General features: G+C 42.9%; 1 non-coding gene across 1 annotated transcript; it reads right to left on the bottom strand.

Annotated features, from left to right (window-relative positions):
* Positions 1-21,998: 21,998 nt before the first annotated feature.
* On the bottom strand, positions 21,999-22,105 carry LOC112580712. The gene has a single exon (XR_003105051.3). It is a non-coding gene; the product is annotated as a U6 spliceosomal RNA (small nuclear RNA).
* Between the last annotated feature and the right edge of the window lie 5,760 nt (positions 22,106-27,865).

Genomic DNA, 27,865 nt, shown 5'->3' on the forward strand with positions numbered 1-27,865 from the left:
CTCGGAATGGTTCCAGCCACTCCCTGAAGAGCAGGGGAAGCTCCTTTAGGTGTGGCCCCTGTGAGCTGAGGATTATTTAACACCCACTTCCCTGAATTGAATCTACAGTGCTGACTCAGAACAGAACTGCATGAAACCGCCCCATTTGTGAGAAGAAGAAAGGAGGTGTCATAGCCATTGCTGACTGCAAGCTGCTGCTTCAGCCCTGCAGGACAGGCATGGCGGTGATGCCTCCCTGCGCTCTGGACTCTGGGAAGCTCTGGCCAGAACTGGCTTTGGGTCTCCAGGACTCCCTGGTTACAGCCCCAGGCATCACCCACTCTTTGGGGGTTCCTCTTTCCTCCTACTTCTTTGGCCACGTGAGTGGATTTCAGGTGTGTTCTCCTTGGGGCAGTACATCCTCAGGAACTGACTTCCTGTTTAGGAAAGATTGGGGGCTCAAAGTTTTCTAAGTCCCCCAATAATCAAAAGATTCTTTGTTCCAGACTCATGGTATTCCTGGACTTCCCAGGTGGTGCTGGGTAAGGTTAGAAACACACCTGCCAATATAGGAGGCTTAAGAGACACAGGTTCAATCCCTGGGTCAGAAAGATCCCCTGGAGGAGTATATGGCAACCCGCTACAGTATTCTTGCCTGGAGAACCCCATGGACAGAGGAGCCTGGTGGGCTGCAGCCCACAGGGTCCACAGGGTCCACAGGGTCACGACTGTAGCGACTTAGCACGCATACACACATGGTATCAGCTCAAATTATACGTTCCTCCCATATTTTATTGTTTGGGGACCAGAAACAGTTACCTTTTCGGTTCTTGAATTTCTAGACTCTCTAGTGTTGTTGTTTACTCACTAAGTTGTGTTTGACTCTTTGCAACCCCATGGAATTTAGTCCACCAGCCTCCTCTGTCCATGGGATTCTCCAGGCAAGAATACTAGGGCAGGTTGCCATCTCCTCCTCTGGGATCTTCCTGACTCAGGGATCGAACCTGTGTCTCCCACATTGGCAGGTGGATTTTTTACCCCTGAGCCACCAGAGAAACTCTCAATTACCTTTCAGTTTCTGCTTACAAAACAGCCAACTACTTCCTGAGCTCATCTCTTTCTTGGATCACCTTCACAGAGCCAATTCCAGTGAAAGCACATTTCTAACTTCTCATTTTCCTGTGATGCCCCATGGAGCCAACCATGATGGAGTCTACCCCCCAAGTTTCTGCAGGTGACCCATTTGTCAAATGTTTTGCCATGTAGATTGCCAGCCACCCACATGCTGTTTCCTCACCCTCTATTGCTCAACTGCTCAACAAGTTAAAATTTCTCATGCACTTGATATCTGATGCAGGTGTTCCCATCAGGGCACCCCTCTCAGGCAGTGACTCAGTATTCCAGGCTCCTTGCATCCTGAGGTGCTACCAGTTCCAACATGTGGCTCCAGATTTGGCGCAGGAGAAGAGGAGAATGAATCCAGTGTATGAAATATCTTACAGACCAGCCTGGAAATGTCATCCATCAGAGCTGCCTACCTTCCACCAGCTGGAACAAGTTTCAGGGCCCCCCTCGCACACATGGAGCTGGTAAATGGTATCCTCCTGGGTGCACAAGAAGATAAGTAGTTGGATGATAAGAATGAGAACTATTTCTGCTGAAGACCAATCTGAAAAGTCACCTGATGTCTTTTGCAGAATCAAGCACGTTCGCCTCCACTTGCACGTCTCTTGAACACAGTTTGTACCACCTCGTGTTAAGCCTTGTTTCACCGACTCATCAGGTATTGAGTGTCTCGAGGTTGGGAACTGTCCAGTCTTCATCCCTGCAGCGCCTGCCTGGCACTCGAAGGGCTGAATGAATACTTGCCAAGAAGATGTTGAGATGGGAGAAAGGCTAAGCTAAAAGGGGACGTTTAGTCATTCTTGCAGCTGGGGAAGATGGGATTTCTCTACTATGTGAACCAAATGTGCCATTCCTGGTGGTTCAGATGGTAAAGAATCTGCCTGCAATGCAGGAGACCTGGGTTTGATCCCTGGGTCAGGAAGATGCCTTGGAGGAGGGCATGGCAACCCACTCCAGTGTTCTTGCCTGGAGAATTCCATGGACAGAGGAGCCTGGTAGGCTACAGTCCATGGGGTCAGAAAGAAGCGGACATGACTGAGTGACTTTTGCTAACACATCAGTAAATGAAGGACGTTGTGGACATCGATCACTGCAGCCACGCTGAGAGTACACCTGAGGAGACTCAGGGTGAGGAAACACAGGACACTGGCCTCGGGCAGCTGAGGTGCACGGGACCAGAATGATTTCAGCGAGCCCAGACTCCTGCATCTTCCCATAGATAGAAAAACACGAAATTCCTTGAGACATCTGGTTTGCTTTAATTAACAGGAATCATTTGATGTTCCCTCTCCTTGGTCTTCGTTGCAAAAATTCCTATACATCCTGGCTCCCCACCTTGCCTTTGCAGGACAGTCTTTCAGCGTGATCTGAGATGCTGTGTCCCGGGCTTGAGTTCTCAGTTTTGTCCACTGAATAAAGCATAACTTTCAGGTTGTGCTTTTTTTTTTTTTTTCAATCAACAGTTTGAAAGAGAAACATTGGGAGATATTCACCAGATGGTCAATACCGAAATCAGATTGATTATGTCCATTGCAGCCAAAGATGGAGAAGCTCTACACAGTCAGTAAAAACAAGACTGGGAGCTGACTGTGGCTCAGATCATGAACTCCATATTGCCAAATTCAGACTTTAAGTGAAGAAAGTAGGGGAAACCACTAGATCATTCAGGTATTACTTAACTCAAATCCCTTATGATTATACAGTGGAAGTGAGAAATAGATTTAAGGGACTAGATCTGACAGACAGAGTGCCTGATGAACTATGGATGAAGGATCATGATGTTGTAAAGGAGACAGGGATCAAGACCATCCGCAAGAAAAAGAAATGCAAAAAACCAAAATGGCTGTCTGAGGAAGCCTTACAAATAGCTGTGAAAAGAAAACTGAAAAGCAAAGGAGAAAAGGAAAGATGTACTCATTTGAATACAAAGTTCCAAAGAACAGCAAGGAGAGATAAGAAAGCCTTCCTCAGCGATCAGTGCAAAGAAATAGAAGAAAACAATAGAATGGGAAAGACTAGAGATCTCTTCAAGAAAATTACAGATACCAAGCGAACATTTCATGCAAAGATGGGCTCAAAAAAGACAGAAATGGTATGGAGCAGAAGATATTAAGAAGAGGTAACAAGAATACAGAGAAAAACTGTACAAAAAAGATCTTCATGACTCAGATAATCACGATGGTGTGATCACTCACCTAGAGCCAGACATCCTGCAATGTGAAGTCCAGTGGGCCTTAGAAAACATCATTACAAACAAAGCTACTGGAGGTGATGGAATTCCAGTTGATCTATTTTAAATCCTGAAAGATGATGCTGTGAAAGTGCTGCACTTAAAAATGCCAGCAAATTTGGAAAACTCAGCAGTGGCCACAGGACTGGAAAAGGTCCGTTTTTATTCCAATCCCAAAGAAAGACAATGCCCCAAATGCTCAAACTACTGTACAATTGCACTCATCTCACACGCTAGTAAAGTAATGCTCAAAATTCTCCAAGCCAGGCTTCAGCAGTACGTGAACCGTGAACTTCCAGATGTTCAAGTTGGATTTAGAAAAGGCAGTGGAACCAGAGATCAAATTGCCAACATCTGCTGGATCATGGAAAAAGCAAGAGAGTTCCAGAAAAACATCTATTTCTGCTTTATTGACTATGCCAAAGCCTTTGACTGTGGATCACAGTAAACTGTGGAAAATTCTGAAAAAGATGGGAATGCCAGACCACCTGACCTGCCTCTTGAGAAACCCATATGCAGGTCAGGAAGCAACAGTTAGAAGTGGACATGGAAAAACAGACTGGTTCCCAATAGGAAAAGGAGTAGGTCAAGGCTGTGTATTGTCACCCTGCTTATTTAACTTCTATGCAGAGTACATCATGAGAAACGCTGGGCTGAAAGAAGCATGAGCTGGAATCAAGATTGTTGGAAGAAATATCAATAACCTCAGATGACACCACCCTTATGGCAGAAAGCAAAGAAGAACTAAAGAGCATCTTGACGAAAGTGAAAGAAGAGAGTGAAAAAGTTGGCTTAAAGTTCAACATTCAGAAAACTAAGATCATGGCATCTGGTCCCATCACTTCATGGCAAATAGATGGGGAAACAGTGGAAAAAGTGTCAGACTTTATTTTGGGGGGCTCCAAAATGACTGTAGATGGTGACTGCAGCCATGAAATTAAAAGATGCTTACTCTTGGAAGGAAAGTTATGATCAACCTAGACAGCTTATTAAAAAGCAGAGACATTACTTTGCCAACAAAGGTCCAACTAGTCAAGGCTATGGTTTTTCTAGTAGTCATGTATGGATGTGAGAGTTGGACTATAAAGAAAGCTGAGCACTGAAGAATTGATGCTTTTGAACTGTGGTGTTGGAGAGGACTTTTGAGAGTCCCTTGGACTGCAAGGTGATCCAACCAGTCCATACCAAGGGAGATCAGTTCTGAGTGTTCATTGGCAGGACTGATATTGAAACTTAAACTCCAATACTTTGGCCACCTGATGCAAAGAGCTGACTCATTGGAAAAGACCCTGATGCCGGAAAAGGTTGAAGGCGGGAAGAAAAGGGGATGACAGGATGAGATAGTTGGATGGCATCACCGACTCGATGGAGATGAATTTGGGTAAACTCTGTGAGTTGGTGATGGACAGGGAGGCCTGGCATGCTGCAGTCCATGGGGTCACAGTTGGACATGACTAAGCAACTGAACTGTACTGATAAGGCATATTTTCTAAGAAAAATGAAAGTAATAGTATGTTCTTTTTCACCGATTCAAGAGGGAAAATTGCCCCCCTCCCCCACCATCCTTGGCATTCACCTTGCAAATTTTGCATTTCCCAGTGCAATATTTTCAACCCAATGAAAATTCCTAGTAGAGACTATTATTTATATGTCTCTTGCCCTGATTAAATTGTTACTTATAATGGGAAAAGCCTATAAATTATGGGCATTGGACATTCTCTAGGCCTACATTGCACTCAGTGCTGTGAGGGTGATGGACGGGGAATCTGTTCCTGAAGTTTAGGACTGTGCCCCAAGGCTTCTCTTCTCCAGGAGCCAAAGATAGACAGAAAAGCTTCCTATTCAAGCAGAACCGAGTCCAGTTCACTGATGGAAATACATAGAAATGTGGAACAATAGTCCATTTGTGTGCTATTAACCCAGGAAACAAGGGGCTGCTGATGAAACTGCATACAGGAATTCTGGGTGTCATTTGTGACATCACCTGTCCCCCAAGCAGGGGCAACTGAGTGTGGAGGAGGACACTTCCCTGGGGTCAGAGGGGGTCAGCCACCAGGAGCTGTTAGGTAGTTAGTGGGGCATCATGTCTACGGGGCATCGTCAGAGGTATGGACAGTGCAGGTTTGTGTTTATATCGACAGCATTCCAGCAGATGGAATTGTCTTCTAAAATAGTCAGGGACTTCCCTAGTAGTTCAGTGGTTTAGATTCCATGCTTTCACTGCAGAGGGTGTGAGTTCTATCCCTGATCAGGGAACCAAGATTCTACATGCTGCAAGGTGTGGTCAATGCATAAATAAATGTATTAGTAGATCAGATCAGATCAGTTGCTCGGTCGTGTCCGACTCTTTGCGACCCCATGAATCACAGCACGCCAGGCCTCCCTGTCCATCACCAACTCCGGGAGTTCACTCAGACTCAAGTCCATTGAGTCAGTGATGCCATCCAGCCATCTCATCCTCTGGTGTCCCCTTCTCCTCCTGCCCCCAATCCCTCCCAGCATCAGAGTCTTTTCCAATGAGTCAACTCTTCGCATGAGGTGGCCAAAGTACTGGAGTTTCAGCTTCAGCATCATTCCCTCCAAAGAAATCCCAGGGCTGATCTCCTTCAGAATGGATTGGTTGGATCTTCTTGCAGTCCAAGGGACTCTCAAGAGTCTTCTCCAACACCACAGTTCAAAAGCATCAATTCTTCGGCGCTCAGCCTTCTTCACAGTCCAACTCTCACATCCATACATGACCACTGGAAAAACCACAGCCTTGACTAGATGGACCTTTGTTGGCAAAATAATGTCTCTGCTTTTGAATATGCTATCTAGGTTGGTCATAACTTTCCTTCCAAGGAGTAAGCATCTTTTAATTTCATGGCTGCAGTCACCATCTGTAGTGATTTTGGAGCCCAGAAAAATAAAGTCTGACACTGTTTCTACTGTTTCCCCATCTATTTCCCATGAAGTGATGGGACCGGATGCCATGATCTTTGTTTTCTGAATGTTGAGCTTTAAGCCAACTTTTTCACTCTCCACTTTCACTTTCATCAAGAGGCTTTTGAGTTCCTCTTCACTTTCTGCCATAAGGGTGGTGTCATCTGCATATCTGAGGTTATTGATATTTCTCCTGGCAATCTTGATTCCAGCTTGTGTTTCTTCCAGCCCAGCGTTTCTCATGATGTACTCTGCATATAAGTTAAATAAACAGGGTGACAATATACAGCCTTGACGTACTCCTTTTCCTATTTGGAACCAGTCTGTTGTTCCCTGTCCAGTTCTAACTGTTGCTGCCTGACCTGCATACAAATTTCTCAAGAGGCAGATCAGGTGGTCTGGTATTCCCATCTCTTTCAGAATTTTCCACAGTTTATTGTGATCCACACAGTCACTACGCTTTAAAAGATAGGTGTCTATGTGTGTGTGTGTGACCTGTCCAGTTGTGTCCAACTCTTTGTAATCCCATGGACTGTAGCCTGCCAGGCTCCTCTGTCCATGGAATTCTCCAGGCAAGGATACCGGAGTGGGTACCCATTTCTTCCTCCAGAGGATCTACCTGACCCAGGGGTTGAACCTGGATCTCCCGCATTGCAGATGGACTCTACCGTCTGAGCAGTCAGAGCCTTGAGACAATTTTTAGACAGGTAGACCTGAAGCATCTTGAGGAAGGGTACCTATTTATAACTTGACCAGCCCTGGCCATGTGGGGCAAGATCCACCCTGCCAGCCCTTACCCCTCTCTCCCCAGGGCCAGGCATGAAGAGGCTGTGTGAACTGTGGGGCGGGGGGTGGGCATATGTGTCCAGCTCTGGGGAAGGTGGCCCCTGGCTGGAGGTGGGCATCTGCCTTTGAGAAATCCCTCCAGCAGGGTGGATCCATGAAGCGGTGCCTGAGTCACCTGTCTGCTTCACCTGGCACCTTCCACAGGAGGGCAGCGGAGCCCAGCCCTGGGAAAATCAGCGCATCGGACGTTCAGGTGCCAGCACTTCTCTTACCCTCCTCAGGCTGCACCCCAGCAGACTCCCATCGCACCGGACGAACAGTCTGTTGAAAGAGTTTATTGCCCTCTTTCCACATAGCTATTGTTTCTTTAAGTAACTGATTTAACTTCTTAGTTTTAGGCTTATGAAGAAATGGAGCAGAAAATTGAGTCCCATTGTCCCTTTTCCTCTCCACGTAGTCTCCCACATTATTAACATCTTGCATTAGTGAGGTGCGGTTGTTACAGTTAATGATATTAATAATACACTAATAACTTACATAAAGCAAAAACTAGATAGCATTTGAAAGTTAAAGTCACTCAGTTGTGTCTGACTTTGCAACCCCGCTCTTCTGTCCATGGGATTCTACAGGCAAGAATACTGGGGTGGGTTACCGTTCCCTTCTCCAGGGGATCTTCCTGATCCAGGGATCAAACCCAGGTCTCCTGTATTACAGGAAGATTCTTTACCATCTAAGCCATCAGGGAAGCAAGCCCTTGATAGCATTTACATTTAACATTTAAATTATTAATCAAATAATAAAATAATAATAGTTTATTATCAACTAAAGTCCATAGTTTACATTAGGGTTCACTTGATGTTGTACATTCCATGGGTTTGAACACATATAATGACACGCATCCATTATTATAGTGTCATTCAGAACAGACCTGATTCTATGTTCTGTGCTCTGCCTACTCAAGACTCCCCTGAATCCCAAACCTTGGCAACCACTGGTATTTTTACTGTCTCCATGGTTTGCCTTCTTCAAAATATCATATAGTTGGAATCATACAGTATGTAGACTTTTCAGGTTGGCTTCACTTAGCAATATGCATTTAAGTTTCCTCCATGTCTTTTTATGGTTTGGTAGCTTTTAATCTCTGAATAATATTCCATTGCATGGATGTACCACAATTTCTTTATTCATTCCCCGTTTGAAAAACATCTTGGTTGCTTCCAAGTTTAGATAATCATAAGTAAAGCTGTTATAAGCATTCATGTTCAGAGTTTGTGTGGACATAAATATTATTTTTAAAAATTTCAGTTATTGGAGTAGAGTTGCTCTACAGTATTGTTAGTTTCCAGCATACAGCAGTGAACCAGCAATATGTATACATATATACCCTCATTTTTGGATTTCCTTCCCATTTAGGTTGCACTTCCCAGGTGACACGAGTGATAAAGAACTCCCCTGCCAATGCAGGAGATATAAGAGATGCAGGTTCCACCCTTGGGTTGAGAAGATCCCCTGGAGAAGGGAATGGCAACCCACTCCAGTATTCTTGCCTGAAGCATCCCATGGACAGAAGAGCCTGGCGGGCTACAATCCATAGGGTCACAGAGAATCAGACATGAGCGAAGCAACTGAGCATGCACGTGCCCACGTAGGTCATCACAGAGCACTGAGCAGAGTTCCCTGTGCTATGCTGTGCTTTACAGGAGGAGTCCTGTGTGCTGTTTCCTATCTCTCTTGAGCCCTCTGTTCCTTGTCAGTTCATGATAGGAGTGAGCAGAGTGGCAAGCCACTCCCAGGACTGAGATCAAAGAGATGGGATTCTTGTATAGGATTTCCTTCATTAGTTTTTCCATATGGTGAAAGGGATTATTTCTGACCCTCTTTTGATATGGATTGCCTTTTGGCCGTATGGGCTCTATGGCTCCTTGTTTCCTTGGTAACTTGTAAAGTCTGGTCTTTTGATCTTTATCTGAAGAAGCTACCTTGTAATACGGTATATATTACTCATATAGAATTCAAATAAAGCACCCTTGTTCCACCAGAGACTTGGGTCCCCGTGCCCTTCTTTCTCTCTCTCTTTCTCTTTCTGGCTGATTCCATGGAGCGCGGAGGCCTGCCAAGCTCATTTTCCTGCCCGGGCTTCCAAGACCTCTTAAGACTTCTTGAGAGGGCGCCCTGTGCCTATGTGAGCGAAACAAGCTCTGTCCAAGGGCTTTATTGGTTTTCTGTGTAACCCAGGGAATATTAGCCTCTTTCTTTCTTTCACTTTCTTATCGTCGACTCCGGACCACCAGGTTCTGGCCTATTAAAGGACCCCAACAAGTGGCCCCCCAGAACAGGGGCCTGGTACATGCGGCACTTAGGATGGAGTGACTCAGGGCCTATTGAGGTCGGTAAGTACAAGGACATGCATCAAACAGCTGGAAAGCCCCATCACTTTTCTACTTTACTTCATCATTTACTTAAAGTTCAGGGATTTTCGGTTTTGCCCCAGCAAATAGAGGCTTGCCTTCAAACAATAGTTGAACATAATCCCTGGTTCCCTGATGAAGGCAGTTTTGATTTAGAAATTTGGCACCAGGTCAAAGAGAATGTTGAATGAGCCACCACATGGGGAAAAAATATTCCAATTGATTTCTGGCCCCTGTGGGCTCTCATTAAAGCTGTAATTCTGCCATTTCAAGGCAATTCTAGCCCTCCTGATATTCAACAACAGATAGAACACTTATTACATGAATATGAGTTAGATGATGAAACTTTACAAAAGGCCCAGTTAGAACAACATAAAATACTTCAGAATTTTCCTATAAGCCCTGCCCCGGCTACTCCAAATGCTCCTGCTCTGCCAACAGGCATGAATCCAAAAGTCTCTCCTTTGCTAGAACCTAATGATTCTGACATCTTTATTAGTTAGTTCTAAAAGGTCCTGTAGGTCTTCATAGAACCGTTCAACTTCAGCTTCTTAGCATTACTGGTTGTGGCATAGGCTTGGATTACCGTGATATTGGATGGTTTGCCTTGGAAATGAACAGAGATCATTCTGTCGTTTTTGAGATTGCATCCAAGTACTGCACTTCAGACTCTTTTGTTGACCATAATGGCTACTCCATTTCTTCTAAGGGATTCCTGCCCACAGTAGTAGATATAATGGTCATCTGAGTTAAATTCATGCATTGCAGTCCATTTTAGTTCTCTGATTCCTAGAATGTCGACGTTCACTCTTGCCATCTCCTGTTTGACCACTTCCAATTTGCCTTAATTCATGGACCTGACATTCCAGGGTCCTATGCAATATTGCTCTTTACAGCATCAGACCTTGCTTCTATCACCAGTCACATCCACAACTGGGTATTGTTTTTGCTTTGGCTCCATCCCTTTGTTCTTCCTGGAGTTATTTCTCCAGTGATCTCCAGTAGCATATTAGGCACCTACCAACCCAGGGACTTCCCCTTTCAGTATCCTGTCATTTTGCAGCATGAACTTCCAGATGTTCAAGCTGGTTTTAGAAAAGGCAGAGGAACCAGAGATCAAATTGCCAACATCTGCTGGATCATCGAAAAAGCAAGAGAATTCCAGAAAAACATCTACTTCTGCCTTATTGACTACACCAAAGCCTTTAACTGTGTGGATCACAATAAACTGTGGAAAATTCTGAAAGAGATGGGAATACCAGACCACCTGACCTGCCTCTTGAGGAACCTATATGCAGGTCAAGAAGCAACAGTTAGAACTGGACATGGAACAACAGACTGGTTCCAAATAGGAAAAGGAGTTCGTCAAGGCTGTATGTTGTCACCGTGCTTATTTAACTTATACGCAGAGTACATCATGAGAAACGCTGGACTGGAAGAAACACAAGCTGGAATCAAGATTGCCGGGAGAAATATCAATAACCTCAGATATGTAGATGACACCACCATATGGCAGAAAGTGAAGAGCAACTGAAAAGCCTCTTGATGAAAATGAAAGTGGAGAGTGAAAAAGTTGGCTTAAAGCTCAACATTCAGAAAACGAAGACCATGGCATCTGGTCCCATCACTTCATGGGAAATAGATAGGGAAACCATGGAAACAGTGTCAGATTTTATTTTTTTGGGCTCCAAAATGGCTGCAGATGGTGATTGCAGCCGTGAAATTAAAAGACGCTTACTCCTTGGAAGGAAAGTTATGACCAACCTAGATAGCATATTCAAAAGCAGAGACATTCCCAACAAAGGTCCGTCTAGTAAAAGGCTATGGTTTTTCCAGTGGTCATGTATGGATGTGAGAGTTGGACTGTGAAGAAAGCTGAGCACCAAAGAATTGATGCTTTTGAACTGTGGTATTGGAGAAGACTCTTGAGAGTCCCTTGGACTGCAAGGAGATCCAATCAGTCCATCCTAAAGGAGATCAGCCCTGGGTGTTCATTGGAAGGACTGATGCTGAAGCTGAAACTCCAATACTTTGGCCACCTGATGCGAAGAGTTGACTCATTGGAAAAGACCCTGATGCTGGGAGGGATTGGGGACAGGAGGAGAAGGGGACGACAGAGGATGAGATGGCTGGATGGCATCACCGACTCAATGGACATTAGTTTGAGTGAGCTCTGGGAGATGCTGAGGGACAGGGAGGCCTGGCCTGCTGTGATTCATGGGGTAGCAAAGAGTCAGACACGACTGAGCAACTGAACTGAACTGAACTGAATGATTCTGACAACGACTCTCCTGAGACACTTTTTGACACCAAAACTGGCAACACTTTTCTGGATAATAATAATAAGTCCTTAGCACAAACTCATATTTGCAAAAAAAAAAAAAAAAATGCTACCTACTCACTCTCCTTCATGACAGAGGCTCTCTGAATTGATGGTTTTGCAATCACAAGTCTCTGAAGCTGATGCTTTTTCCTCCTTCCCAGTTTTAAGAAATGCTAACGCTCAAGGGCAAATAATACCTTAATATGAAGGTATTAACTTTTCTCACATGCAACAAATGAAAAAGGCTGTAATTATGTGTGGCCCACATTCGCCATTTACTAGAGAAATTCTAAATGCTATGGTGTCTTCTATTGGAACCTATATTCCCTATGATTGGTGAACTTTAATAAAAGTTTTCCTTAAACCAGGAGAATATCTTCAATACACAACGTGGTTTCAAGATATAGCCAGAGATCATACTAACGAAAACGCTCGAGCTGGCGCTCTCCCAAATCAAATTACTTTTGAAATGTTAACTGGCACCAGGCAATTTGATGCTGTAGAAGCTCAAATACAATGCCTTCCTTTGTTGCATGAAGAATTAAAAACAGTGGCCCTTGAAGCTTGGGATAGAATTACTCCTCAAGGGGAACCTACAGGTAGCTACATTAAAATATTGCAAGGACCTAAGATATGCAGATGACATCACCCTTATGGCAGAAGGTGAAGAGGAACTCAAAAGCCTCTTGATGAAGGTGAAAGAGGAGCGTGAAAAAGTTGGCTTAAAGCTCAACATTCAGAAAACGAAGATCATGGCATCTGGTCCCATCACTTCATGGCAAATAGATGGGGAAACAGTGGAAACAGTGGCTGACTTTATGTTTTGGGGCTCCAAAATCACTGCAGATGGTGATTGCAGCCATGAAATTAAAAGACGCTTACTCCTTGGAAGGAAAGTTATGACTAACCTAGATAGCATATTCAAAAGCAGAGACATTACTTTGCCAACAAAGGTCCGTCTAGTCAAGGCTATGGTTTTTCCTGTGGTCATGTATGGATGTGAGAGTTGGACTGTGAAGAAGGCTGAGCGCCGGAGAATTGATGCTTTTGAACTGTGGTGTTGGAGAAGACTCTTGAGAGTCCCTTGGACTGCAGGAAGATCCAACCAGTCCATTCTAAAGGAGATCAGCCCTGGGATTTTTTGGAAGGAATGATGCTGAAGCTGAAACTCCAGTACTTTGGCCACTTCATGTGAAGAGTTGACTCATTGGAAAAGACTCTGATGCTGGGAAGGATTGGGGGCAGGAGGAGAAGGGGACGACAGAGGATGAGATGGCTGGATGGCATCACTGACTCGATGGACGTGAGTCTGAGTGAACTACGGGAGTTGGTGATGGACAGGGAGGCCTGGCATGCTGCAATTCATGGGGTTGCAAAGAGTCAGACACAACTGAGCGACTGAACTGAACTGAATGAAATTTATGCTGATTTTTTAACTAGATTAGAAACTGCTATTTCCCATACTGTAATCGGAGAAGAAGCTAAAAGGCAACTAGAAAAATTACTTGCTTATGAAAATGCATATCAGGAATGTCAAAAGGCTATAGCCCCAACTCGTGAGACAGGGACTATTATTGATTATTTGAAGGCTTGTCTCGATCTAGGATCAGAAACTCAAAAAATGCAAATGCTACCTGAGACAATGGCTGTTTGCTTTAAAAAGGGAAATGAGGGATGTTTTACATGCGGGGATAAGAACCATTTAAAAAGGGATTGACCTAAAAAAGCTAATAAAAAAACCTCCAAAAATCTGCCCCAGCTGCCGTAGGGGAATGCATTGGGCCAGAGTGTAAGTCTAAATTTGATATTGAAGGAAAACCAATTTCAGGAAACTCCAAGCAGGGGACCCCCCAGGTCCCCTTCAACAAAAACCAGGGACAAAATCCATCTTTTCCCGCAAATCCTCAACATTCGGCGGTGCTGCTGTTGATATCCCAGCCCTAAGTGACTTTCTCCTTTACCCTCAATCAGTCCCTTCTAGGATACCTACCGGACTTTTTGGGCCTTTGCCCCCACAAACTTTCTGTCTTTTACTTGGCCGATCTAGTTTGACTTCTAAAGGAATTACTGTTCACCCTGGAATAATTGATTCGGACTATAAAGGAACAATTCAAATTATGATGTCATCTAAGATTTTATAGCAATTCAAAAGGGGGGACAAAATTGCTCAATTACTTCTTTTACCTGACATTTCTATTAACTCCTCTAATGATATACGGACAGGCAGATTTGGCAGTACAGATAAAAAACAATCTTTATGGACATCATTGGTAACTGAATATGCCTGACCAAATATAAATATCAAAATTAATGGTAAAAGATTTTCTGGTCTCCTTGATACTGGATCTGATATTACTATTATATCCAAACATTTATGGCCCAAATCCTGGCCTATACAAAAAATCTCTTGCCAGATTTCAGGAATTTCTCAAACCAAAGTACAAGAAGTTTATCAAAGTGTTCAAATCTACCCACGTGAGGGACCAGAAGGCCAACCTACAACATTAAAACCTTATGTGATAGATACACCCCTTAATTTAATAGGAAGGGATTTACTTATGCAATGGCAAACTTAGATATAGATTCCCCATGTTTCCTAGGGGCCACTACTCATATAACAAATATTGCAATTATTAAAATAACTTGGAAGAACAACGAGCCTATTTGGACACAGCAGTGGCCCCTTACAAAAGGAGAAACTACAGACTGCTAAAGAACTTTTAGATACACAATTAGAATGGAAACATATCGAGAAATCTTGCTCTCCTTGGAACTCTCCTATTTTTGTTATAAAAAAGAAATCTAACAAATGGCGTCTCTTAACAGACCTTAGAAAAGTTAGTGCATCTATGAAACCTATGGGTGCATTACAACCAGGAATCCCATCACCTACCACTATTCCTCAAAATTGGCACATCATTATTATTGATTTGCAAGATTGCTTTTTTAATATACTTCTACACTCTTTAGACGGAGAGAGACTCGCTTTCTCTCTCTCTTATCCTAATCATATCGGCCTCATAAACGATGCCAATGGACTGTGTTGCCTCAGGAATGATGACTTCTCCCACCATGCATCAGTACTACCTAGCTGAAGCCCTTGAGCCTGTGAGAAAACAATTTCCTGACTTTCTTGTTATTCATTATATGGATGATATATTTTTTTCAGCTCCATCTGTCTTAGAAATTCAACACGTGTTTGATATAGCTCAACAATACTTTAAAAACTCTGGATTAATCACTACCCCTGAAAAAATTCAAACCTCTACACCTTATCATTACTTCGGATTTGTTGTTAATAGACAATGTATTATTCCCCAACTAACTCAGATTTGTACTGATAAATTATCAACCTTAAATGATTTTCAGAAACTCTTAGGTGATATAAATTGGATTAGATCCTCTTTGAAAGTGAAAAGTGAAAGTGAAGTCACTCAGTCGTGTCCGACTCTTTGCGGTAGCCTACCAGGCTCCGCGATCCATGGGATTTTCCAGGCAAGAATACTGGAGTAGGCTGCCATTTCCTTCTCCAGGGAATCTTCCCAACCCAGGGATCAAAGCCAGGTCTCCTGCATTGCAGAGAGACGCTTTACCGTCTGAGCCAACTAGGAAAGCCCTTCTTCCCTAATGGCTCAGACCCTCTTTGCTAAGTCGCTTCAGTTGTGCCCGACTCTGTGGGACCCCATAGACGGCAGCCCAACAGGCTCTGCCCTTCCTGGGATTCTCCAGGCAAGAACACTGGAGTGGGTTGCCATTTCCTTCTCCACAGACCCTCTTTAGGCACTGCTAATTATCAACTGACTAATCTATTTAATACTTTGAAAGGAGATCCTGATTTAAATAGCCCCCGATCACTTTCTCAAGAGGCACAAGAGGAACTCTATTTGGTACAAAATAAATTACAAAAGCAATTTCTTACTCACATTAGACTAGATTTACCTTTAGAACTATTTATACTCCCCTTCTTCATTCTCCCACTGGACTTCTTGCCCAACAAGAACACCCAATAGAACGGATCTATACCCATTTTAGAGGAGTGAAGTCACTTACACTCTACCTTGATTTAATTGCTCTAATCATTATCAATGAAAGAAATAGGACTAAAACTCTAATTGGCTCTAATCCCCATAAAATTGTGATACCTTTCAATAAATCTCAATTCGAGAATGCCTTACAAACTTCTACTGATTTCCAAATAGCTTTTCTGGAATACTTTGGAGAAATTTCAATTCATTATCCTAACAAGGTATGGAATTTCTTCAAAAATACTGAATTTATTATTTCCCACATCGTCAGCTCACAGCCTATACCTCAAGCTGAAGTTTTCTATATAGATGGGACTAAGAACGCTAACTCCTGGAGATGGTGATGGACAGGGAGGCCTGGCGTGCTGCGATTCATGGGGTCACAAAGAGTCGGATTCGACTGAGTGACTGAACTGAACTGAAGAACACTAAAGCCTCATTCTGGTCTCTGAAAGAATATAAAGTTTTTTACACTAAATTCCATTCTGCTCAGCAAATAGTATTATATGCTCTTATTCAAGTTACTTGCCTACATCCTTATCCCATTAATATAGTCTCTGATTCCTTGTATTCAGTTTTCATATTAAAAAATATAGAAACCTCCACCATAAACTCCAATCAACCTATTATTCAACAACTCTTTTTCGAATTACTGTATCAACACAAATTCTTCTTTTATCTGGGCCACACCTCTTTGCGGTGAAGCTACACAACACGTTATAACTCACCTATTAGCTTGTTTTGCCATAATGGGAACGCCTAGCTCTGTTAAAACAGACAATGGCCCTGCCTATATTTCTAGACGATTTTTACAATCATTTTCTATTAAACACATCACAGGTATTCCTTATAATCCACAGGCACAAGGCATAATCAAATGAGAACATCACACACTAAAATTGCAAATAAAAAAAGTTAAAAGGGGGGAATACACTGGAACATTGCTATCGTCCCTTTCTAAAGCAGACTCTACTAGATTCCTACATAAGATATTCTCTAAACCTATAACTATTGTTAATACAGCTTTATTTGTTTTAAAATTTTTAAACTTACCACAGGGAGATATCTTGACAAGATCAGAAAAACATTTCGAGGAGGAAGGACACTTCTCTTCCTCTGCCCATTTGAGATCAAGACGGGTTCAATAAACAATGGAAATCTGGGAAATTAATCTTACAGGGAAAAGGGTATGCATGTATTTCCCCAGATGGATCCAACCAACTCACATGGCTTCCTCTTCAGAAGATTCAACCCAAGGGAGCCCCCAGCATTCAAAATGCAGATGAAACAACAAAAAACCCAGGAGGAAGAAATTCCAATACGGGTCATGTTGGCTCTAAAGATCTCCGCACCGCCCTCAGTGACATCAACCTTATGACCTCCCCTCTTGGGGACAAATAAAAACCCTTACTAATCAAGTCATGTATGGATGTGAGAGTTGGACTGTGAAGAAGGCTGAGTGCTGAAGAATTGATGCTTTTGAACTGTGGTGTTGGAGAAGACTCTTGAGAGTCCCTTGGACTGTAAGGAGATCAAACCAGTCCATTCTGAAGGAGATCAGCCCTGGGTGTTCTTTGGAAGGAATGATGCTAAAGCTGAAACTCCAATACTTTGGCCACCTCATGCGAAGAGTTGACTCATTGGAAAAGACTCTGATGCTGGGAGGGATTGGGGGCAGGAGGAGAAGGGGATGACAGAGGATGAGATGGCTGGATGGCGTCACTGACTCGATGGACTTGAGTCTGAGTGAACTCCGGGAGTTGTGATGGACAGGGAGGCCTGGCGTGCTGTGATTCATGGGGTCGCAAAGAGTCGGACACTACTCAGCGACTGAACTGACTGAACAGTCACACCATTGTCGACTGGGGACCCCATGGTATGTGGTTGTCTAACTGCTCAGATGATATTAATAGCATTGTGTGTGATTATGCTACTCAAGTGGCGTGGGAAGTTACTAACACTACAATGGAACATTACCATGACAAAGGGCTTCTTGGCTGGCTTGACGGTGAAATGGCACCCGATCGTCCTCAATAAACAGATTGGGCCTGAACAATGGGACATATGGAAACTTGCTGCGAGCACCGAAGAACTTGGAACTTAGACCAGACATTTCTCAAGAACCAGTCATAGTCATAGTACTTATTGCTTTTGCTATAATCAATCATATTTCATACAAGCCTGTATTTCCCTTCCTTTTGTTTTACCCATAGGAAACTTATAATTCAATAAGACTTTACATTCTGTAACTTGTATAAATTGAAAATTACATACCTGTCTTAACTCTTATATTTCCTTAAGAAATGAATCCCTTTTGATTCTTCAATCTCAATATAATTTGTGGTTATCAGTAAATCTCCAACGGCCCTGGGAAGAAGGTCCCATGGCCAGGCTTGCTTCCCAGTTACTTAATGAATTACTCCGATGCTGTAAATGATTCATTGGATGGCTGATTCTTGGCATTTTGGGATAAATAGCTATTTGCACTACTGCTGCCTGTTGCTGGCGTTGCTTTACAAACCTCAATTCAAACACATAATTTTATCCAAAATTGGACTAAAGATGCTCATACTATGTGAGCCACTCAGGCTCGGATAGATGAGGATATTCAAGATGAAATACAGGAACTAAAAACAGCCATCAGATGGGTTGGAGATCAATGAATAGATGTACAAAAACAAGTGATACAAAAATGTGATTGGAATTCTCAATTTTGTGTTACTCTTGTTCAATTCAATCATAGTGCCTATAACTGGGAGCAAATCAAATTTCCTTTACAAAATATACATGATAATGCCTCTCTGAATGTACAATTATTGCAAAAAGAAATCTTTGAAACCTTCTCTAAATGTCTGCCCTCACCCCCCATCTGGAAATTTTAGCTGAACAACTAGCTGATCAATTATCTGGGCTAGACCCACGAGGATGGTTTCAAAGCATCACCCACAGCATCAGGTCTGGAACTGTAACTCTGGCGATTGTCTTGGCAATTATATTTGTTGTTTACTGTTGCCTTTCTGCAAAAATTGTTTAAACAAAGTCGAATGGTCAGGACCTTTTTTACAACTATAATAAAATAGGGGGAATTGTCAGGGAATGTTTAACAGTGGGATTCCTGTGTGCTGTTTCCTATCTCTCTTGAGCCCTCTGTTCCTTATCAGTTCCTGAGAGGAGCGAGCAGAGTGGCAAGCCACTCCCAGGACTGAGATCAAAGAGATGGGATTCTTGCGTAGGATTTCCTTCATTAGTTTTTCCATATGGTGAAAGGGATTATTTCCGACCCTCTTTTGATATGGATTGCCTTTTGGCCGTATGGGCTCTATGGCTCCTTGTTTCCTTGGTAACTTGTGAAGTCTGGTCTTTTGATCTTTATCTGAAGAAGCTACCTTATAATATGGTATATATTACTCACACAGAATTCAATAAGGCACCCTTGTTCCACCAGAGACTTGGGTCCCCGTGCCCTTCTTTCTCTCTTTCTCTATCTCTCTTTCTGGCTGAGTCCATGGAGCGCGGAGGCCTGCCGAGCTCATTTTCCTGCCCGGGCTTCCAAGACCTCTTAAGACTTCTTGAGAGGGAGCCCTGCGCCTATGTGAGTGGAACAAGCTCTGTCCAAGGGCTTTATTGGTTTTCTGTGTAATTCAGGGAATATTAGCCTCTTTCTTTCTTTCTTTCACTTTCTTATCGTCGACTCCAGACCACCAGGTTCTGGTCCATTAAAGCACCCCAACACTATACAGTAAGTTTTCATTAGCTATCTATTTTGTACACACTAGGATTTATATCGGAGAAGGCAATGGCACCCCATTCCAGTACTCTTGCCTGGAAAATCCCATGGGCGGAGAGCCTGGTAGGCTGTAGTCCATGGGATCGCTAAGAGTCGGACACGACTGAGCAAATTTACTTTCGCTTTTCACTTTCATGCATTGGAGAAGGAAATGGCAACCCACTCCAGTGTTCTTGCCTGGAGAATTCCAGGGACGGTGGAGCCTGGTGGGCTGCCATCTATGGGGCCACACAGAGTTGGACATGACTGAAGCAATTTAGCAGCAGCAGCAGCAGCAGCAGCAGTATATATATGTCAATCCCAATCTCTTAATTCATCCCCCCCCCCCCACCTTGGTAACCATACATTTGTTCTCTACATCTGTGTCTCTATTTCTGCTTTGACATGGAACAACAGACTGGTTCCAAATAGGAAAAGGAGTACGTCAAGGCTGTATATTGTCACCCTGCTTATTTAACTTCTATGCAGAGTACATCATGAGAAACGCTGGGCTGGAAGAATCACAAGCTGGAATCAAGATTGCCAGGAGAAATATCAATAACCTCAGATATGCAGATGACACCACCCTTATGGCAGAAAGTGAAGAGGAACTAAAAAGCCTCTTGATGAAGGTGAAAGAGGAGAGTGAAAAAGTTGGCTTAAAGCTCAACATTCAGAAAATGAAGATCATGGCATCTGGTCCCATCACTTCATGGGAAATAGATGGGGAAACAGTGGAAACAGTGTCAGACTTTGTTTTTGGGGGCTCCAAAATGACTGCAGATTGTGACTGCAGCCATGAAATTAAAAGATGCTTACTCCTTGGAAGGAAAGTTATGACCAACCTAGATTGCATACTCAAAAGCAGAGACATTACTTTGCCAACAAAGGTCCGTCTAGTCAAGGCTATGGTTTTTCCTGTGGTCATGTATGGATGTGAGAGTTGGACTGTGAAGAAGGCTGAGTACTGAAGAATTGATGCTTTTGAAGTGTGGTGTTGGAGAAGACTCTTGAAAGTCCCTTGGACTGCAAGGAGATCCAACCAGTCCATTCTGAAGGAGATCAGCCCTGGGATTTCTTTGGAGGGAATGATGCTGAAGCTGAAACTCCAGTACTTTGGCCACCTCATGCGAAGAGTGGACTCATTGGAAAAGACCCCGATGCTGGGAGGGATTGGGGACAGGAGGAGAAGGGGACAATAGAGGATGAGATGGCTGGATGGCATCACTGACTCGATGGATGTGAGTCTCAGTGGACTCCGGGAGTTGGTGATGGACAGGGAGGCCTGGAGTGCTGTGATTCATGGGGTCGCAAAGAGTCGGACAGGACTGAGTGACTGAAGTGAACTGAAATCATTCTTCTAGATCCCACATATAAATGATATTATACAGTGTTTATTTTTCTCTTTCTGACTTACTTCAGTCTTATGGTAGTCACTAGGTCCATTCATTTCTGTACAAATGGCAGAATATCAGTCCTCTTTTTGTCTGAGTATTCCGTTGTATAAACATACTGCATTTTCTTAATCCACTCCTCTGTTGATGGACCTTTAGGTTGCTTCTATGTCCTGGCTATTATAAATAGTGCTGCAATGAACATTGGAGTGCATGCATCTTTTTGAATTATGGGTTTCCCTGAGTATATGCCCAGGAATAAGATTGCTGGGTCTATGGTAGTTCTATTTTCAGTTTTTAAAGGAACCTTCATACTGTTCTCAATAGTGGTGAAATCAATTTACATTCCTACCAATAGTGCAATAGGATTCTCTTTTCTTCACATCCTTTTCAACATTTATTGTTTGTAGGTTTTTTGATGATGGCCATTGTGCCTAGTGTTAGATAATACCTTATCATACCTTTGATTTGCATTTCTGTAATAATTAGGATACTGAGCAGTTTTTCATGTGTTTCTTGGCCACCTGTATGTCTTGGTTTTTTTTTTAATTTAAATTTATTTATTTCAATTAGAGGCTAATTACTTTACAATATTGTATTGGTTTTCCCATACATCAACATGAATCTGCCACGGGTGTACACATGTTCCCAATCCTGAACCCCCCTCCTAACTCCCTCCCCATACCATCCCTCTGGGTCATCCCAGTGCACCAGCCCCAAGCTTCCTGTATCCTGCATCGAACCTGGATTGGTGGTTTGTTTCTTATATGATATTATACATGTTTCAATGCCATTGTCCCAAATCATCTCACCCCTCCCTCTCCCACAGAGTCCAAAAGACTGTTCTATGCATCTGTGTCTCTTTTGCTGTCTCACATACAGGGTTATCATTACCATCTTTCTAAATTCCATACATATGCATTAGTATACTATATTGGTGTTTTTCTTTCTGGCTTACTTCATTCTGTATAATCGGCTCCAGTTTCATCCACCTCATTAGAACTGATTCAAATGTATTCTTTTTAATGGCTGAGTAATACAAAAATATGGAACGCTTCAAGAATTTGCGTGTCATCCTTGCGCAGGGGCCATGCTGATCTTCTCTGTATCGTTCCAATTTTAGTATATGTGCTGCCGAAGCGAGCACTGTATGTCTTCTTTGGAGAAATGTTTATTTAGATCTTCTGCCCATTTTGGTGGGGGGGGTTGTTTGTTTTTTAATTTTGAACTACACAAGCTGTTTCTTTATTTTGGCTATTAATCCCTTCTCAGTTGTTTTGTTTGCAAATATTTCTTCCTATCCTGAGAGTTGTCTTTTCATCTTGTTTATGATTTCCTTTGCTGTGTAAATTGCAAATGTAGAGGGAATCAACAGCAGAATAGTCAAGGCAGAAGGACTGGACAAAAATTTTCAGTTCATTTCAGCTAGGTTAGCAAACATCTAGGAGTGTAATTTCTGGTTGGTATGTAGGTTAGCAAACATCTAGGACTAAAAACGTTCCCTGGTTTGGTAAGAGTACATTCAGCTTTGTAAGCAACCACCAAGCTGTCCTCCAAAGCAGCTGTGTCATTTTGCATCCCCACAAGCAATGAATGAGAGCTTTTTTGTGCTACATCCTCTCCAGCGTTTAGTATTGTTAGTGTTTTGGATTCTGGGCATTTGAATGGATGTGCAGTGGTATGTCACTTTTGTTTTAATTTGCACTCTGATCTGAATAACATATGTTATCAAGCATTTTTTCATAAGCTTGTCCCTCACTTTTTCCCTATGGGCCTAAGGGAGATATTCCTTATTCAAAGCAGAAATATTTAGCTTGCCATTATGGGAGAAATATTTTTTTTGTAGACTGTTTGGGCCAAATATTCCCTTAACACATCTTTCAAAAGTGATGGGGAATGATACTCATGCCAAGGAACATTTTCTGTTTTAGGTGCTTTCGAGATAGACAGCACTATCAGTGTTAGATCAATAGGGAGTAATCGAGGGCCTCCAGGGGATCCCAGTCGGCAATGGAGTTTTCTCAGCCATGTGGAGCCTTTGAGACCAAATCTTGCTGCTTTGCAATTGTGGGAAGCAACCAATCCAGACTGTTGAAAACTCTCCAAAGAGCTAGACACTAATTAATTTGAGATCTTCCTACAATATTGCTTCTCACATGTATATTTTTAGGTCAGGCAAGTCAGATTTTTTTTTTTTTTTTTTTTTTTAGAGAAAAGCACTCATCACCTCATTGAGAGAATTGACTGTTTTTTTTTTAATATATATTTATTTATCTTGCTGTGCTGGGTCTTACCTGCCGCATGTGGTTCCTTGACAAGGGATTGAACCCAGGCCGCCTGCATTAGGAGTGCAGAGTCTTAGCCACAGGACCACCAGGGAAGTCTCTGGCTTGTTTTTAATTCTGTCAAACTGAAGAATTTAATTTAGTTTCTGTGCTTGCTCCAGCAGTTTCTCTACAAGCCAATATTTATTGAGTCCTTGACATTATCTCCGAAGGACAACCTGTCAGCCACAGTGACAGATGCGAAGAGCTAAGGCCAGTGGCTCACTCCTCACCTTGCTGGGGAGATGGGATTAACACATAGGCAACAGCAGGGCCAGCAAACAGCTAAAACAGGAATGCACTCGCCAGGAGTTTCAACCTCCAGCTTGACCATGACTCTTGAGTTCCTTCTATCTCTAGTTTGACACTGATGATTCGAGCTGTCTGCTGTGAGGCATGTCACCCTGAAGAAGGAACTCTCTCATGGGACCGCATGACAGCACCCAGTGACTGGCTGTCCAAGATCCTCAACAGTTCCTAGCAATGGTCAATGTGTGGGCACCATGGTTCCTAGATGACCCTCTCTCTTCACAGCTTGTTTTTTCCCTCCTGAAGCTTTGGCGAATAATGAACCATCGGTTCTCTGCAATGTCTGAGTCAATATTTCTAGGAATCTGGGTGAGACTCTTCCCAAATGCATCCAAGTTTGGGGAACTAGTCTGTGAGCTTCCTTCCTCCTCAGCCTCATCCCAGCCGAGCTCTGATGAGCATTACTCTGTGAAACACGACGGCAAGTGAGATGTCCTTAACATCCTGGGACTTTGTCTTTAGCCCAAGGACCCTTCAGGTTCAATCCCTGGGTCAGGAAGACCCCCTGGAGAAGGGAATGGCTACCCAGTCTAGTATTCTTGTCTGGAGAATCCCATGGACAGAGGATCCATGGGGTCGAAAAGAGTCAGACACGATTGAGCAACTAACGAACACTTTCACTTTCGTTCTGGGTATTACATAAAACTTTTGCAAATATTCCCTCCAAAAGACAGAGTTTTGACCATCTCATTCATTCTTCCGCAACCAGCTAATTCATAGATATTAAAAAAAAAAATCTATTCTTCCAATGGGATCTATAAAGCAACTGGGTTTGCAGCATCTTCCCAGAGGAAATGCAAAGTGAGGGAGGTACTCTGGCAAAGGGTGGGTCTCTTTGACCAGGAGGACTGCATATAGAGAATCTTCAGGAGTTCCCACCTCCCCTTTCCCATCTGGAACAGAAGCAGTGGTCACCATGGGACTTATCGCATGGGTGATGTGAACACCTAATCCTCAGCCTAATGCTAGGACCGCCCCCCCCGGACAACCTCCACATCCCATCAGTTCTCCATGCTCCAGGCCTGTTGAATTCATCCCGTTTCATTTCTGGTGGGATAGAGAGCTCCTTCATCCTTCCTGAATTCAGGTGAATAGTGTTCAACCTTTCATGCTCTTCCCTATAGACAGACACCTGTCCACTTGCCAACAGATGTCTAGACAGGCCACTAAATGTTGAGGGACTTTTACACTGTTTCATTAGACATATCTTCATTTTAGGTAAAAACTGACTGCCTTAGGAGATCTAGGAATTGAAGAAGTTTCTGCCTAATATTTCATTTGTGTTGCATTTGACAAAGATGAGGATACGATGTCAGTCACACAGTCATGTCTGACTCTTTGAGACTCCATGGACTGTAGCCCACCAGGCTCCCCTGTCCAAGGAATTCTCCAGGCGAGAATAGTGGAGTAGATTGCCATTCCCTTCTCTAGGGTATCTTCCCAATCCAGGGATCAAACCTGGGTCTCCTGCATTGCAGGCAGATCCTCTACCGTCTGGGCCACCGAGATGAAGCTTTTATAAATGAAGGTGAACATTCTGAAATATTTCCTCTGAATTCCATTAGTCGGTGGCAATATAAATATGACTTCCCAGTCCCATTTTCTTCAGGGAAGAGTAGAGAATCTCATCTTTAAAAACCTGGGAAAATGGCCTGCTTTCAACAGTTTTTAAACTGGCTCTTAGTTGATTGATAGTATTATTAATAATTACATTCCATCATTCTGTGGCCAAGGTCCTAGAAGTTCAGAAAAAAACTATTTTACTGACTTGCCATTTCCATGTACTTTCTTCTGACAAATTATGTTTTGAAATGACTTAAAGCAGCAAGGACATTGTGGCCAATGTCATTGTGGTGTCAATGTGGCCAGGACATTGTGGTGTTAGCCCTGGAGTTAGAACAGGCAAAAGGTTCAGTTCAGGTTCAGTTCAGTTCACTCAGTCATGTCGGACTCTTTGCGACCCCATGAATCGCAGCACTCCAGGCCTCCCTGTCCATCACCAACTCCTGGAGTTCACTGAGACTCATGTCCATCGAGTCAGTGATGCCAGCCAGCCATCTCATCCTCTGTCGTCCCCTTCTCCTCTTGCCCCCAATCCCTCCCAGCATCAGGGTCTTTTCCAATGAGTCAACTCTTTGCATGAGGTGGCCAAAGTACTGGAGTTTCAGCTTTAGCATCATTCCTTCCAAAGAAATCCCAGGGCTGATCTCCTTCAGAATGGACTGGTTGGATCTCTTTGCAGTCCAAGGGACTCTCAAGAGTCTTCTCCAACAATTCTTCGGCGCTCAGCCTTCTTCACAGTCCAACTCTCACATCCATCCATGACCACTGGAAAAACCATAGCCTTGACTAGACAGACCTTTGTTGGCAAAGTAATGTCTCTGCTTTAGTGGCGACAGGACTGGAAAAGGTCAGTTTTCATCCCAATCCCAAAGAAAGGCAATGCCAAAGAATGCTTAAACTACTGCACAATTGCACTCATTTCACACACTAGTAAAGTAATGCTCAAATTTCTCCAAGCCAGGCTTCAGCAATACGTAACCATGAACTTCCAGATGTTCAAGCTGGTTTTAGAAAAGGCAGAGGAACCAGAGACCAAATTGCCAACATCCGCTGGATCATCGAAAAAGCAAGAGAGTTCCAGAAAAAACATCTATTTCTACTTTATTGACTATGCCAAAGCCTTTGACTGTGTGGATCACAATAAACTGTGGAAAATTCTGAAAGAGATGGGAATACCAGACCACCTGATCTGCCTCTTGAGACAAAAGGTAGTCTTATAAAATTTGCTGGTTCTTTCTGAGGTTAAGAAGATGTCTTGACACATACATATTTGTCTTAGTTGTTTTGACAAGTTCTTTGTCCCCAGTCAACTGCAGTTTTCAAAAAAACAACAAAAAAAGCACACCATCCTACTCTGTATAATTGCTATCAGTTATCTATTGCTACATAACAATGATACCACAAAATTTAAGGTACAAAACAACACACATTTATGACCTTACAGTTTCTGAGGGTTGGGACTCTGGGCACAGCTTAGCAGGGTCCTCTGGGCAAGGTCTCATCAGCTGCAATCAAGGTGTCCACTGGGCTGGAGTCCCATCAGAGACTCTGCTATCAAGGCTCTTCTTCCAAACTGGTATGCTGGCTGGCAGCTTCCAGTTCCTGTGGTTGTAGGACTGTGGGCTTCTGCTTCCTGCTGTGAGTCAGCTAGAGGCCATTTTCAGCTCCCGTCATGTGGGCCTTTCCATAGGGCAGATTCCACCATGGCAACTGGCTTCTTCAAAGCCATCGGGGGAGCATCTCACAAGGTGAGTGTTACAGTCTTATGTGCCCTAATGACTAGTAAAGAAATTGAATCAGAAGCCAAAAGCTTCCCAAGAAACAACATCTAGGACTAGACAGCTTCACTGATGAATTCTACCAAACATTCAAGGAAGAATTAATACCAATCCTTCTTAAACTCTTTCAAAAAATAGAAGAGGGAGTTACTCTTTGGAACTCATTTATGGGGCCAACATTACTCTAATACCAAAACCAGGCAAGGGTGCCACAGAAAAAAAGAAAATTACAGGCCAATATCACTGATGAATATAGACAGGAAAAATTCTCAAAAAATATTAGCAAACCAAATTCACCAATGCATTAAAAGTATCATACACCATGAACAAGGGAGGGTTATTCCAGGGGTGCAAAGATGATTCAATATCCTCGAGTCTGTCAATCTGATACACCACATTAAACAAAATGAAGGATAAAAATATACGCCACATGTATACCTGTGGCGGATTCATACAATATTGTAAAGTAATTAACCTCCAATTAAAATAAATAAATTTATATTTAAAAAAATCAGCTCAATAGATGCAGAGAAAGCATTTGATGAAATTAAACATCCATTTGTGATAAAGACTCTCAACAGAGCAAGTATAGAGGGAATATACCTCAACATAAAAAAGCCATAGATGACAAGCCTACAGTAACATACTCAGTGGTGAAAACCTTCTCTTCCAAGATCAGGTACAAGATAAGAATGCTCACTCTCACCACTTTTATTCAACCTATTATTGGAAGTCCTAGACCAAGCAATTAGGCAAGGAAAAGAAATAAAAGGCATCAAGTTTGGAAAGGAAGAAGTAAAACTGTCATTATTTGCAGAGGACATAACATTAAATATAGGACAACCCTAAGACTCCATCAAAAAACTATTAGAATTAATAAACAAATTCAGGAACACTGCAGGATATAAAATCAACACATGAAAGTCTGTTGTA

This window comes from Bubalus bubalis, chromosome 19, assembly GCF_019923935.1.
Source record: "Bubalus bubalis isolate 160015118507 breed Murrah chromosome 19, NDDB_SH_1, whole genome shotgun sequence".
In the NCBI taxonomy this organism is placed as follows: Eukaryota; Metazoa; Chordata; class Mammalia; order Artiodactyla; family Bovidae; genus Bubalus; species Bubalus bubalis.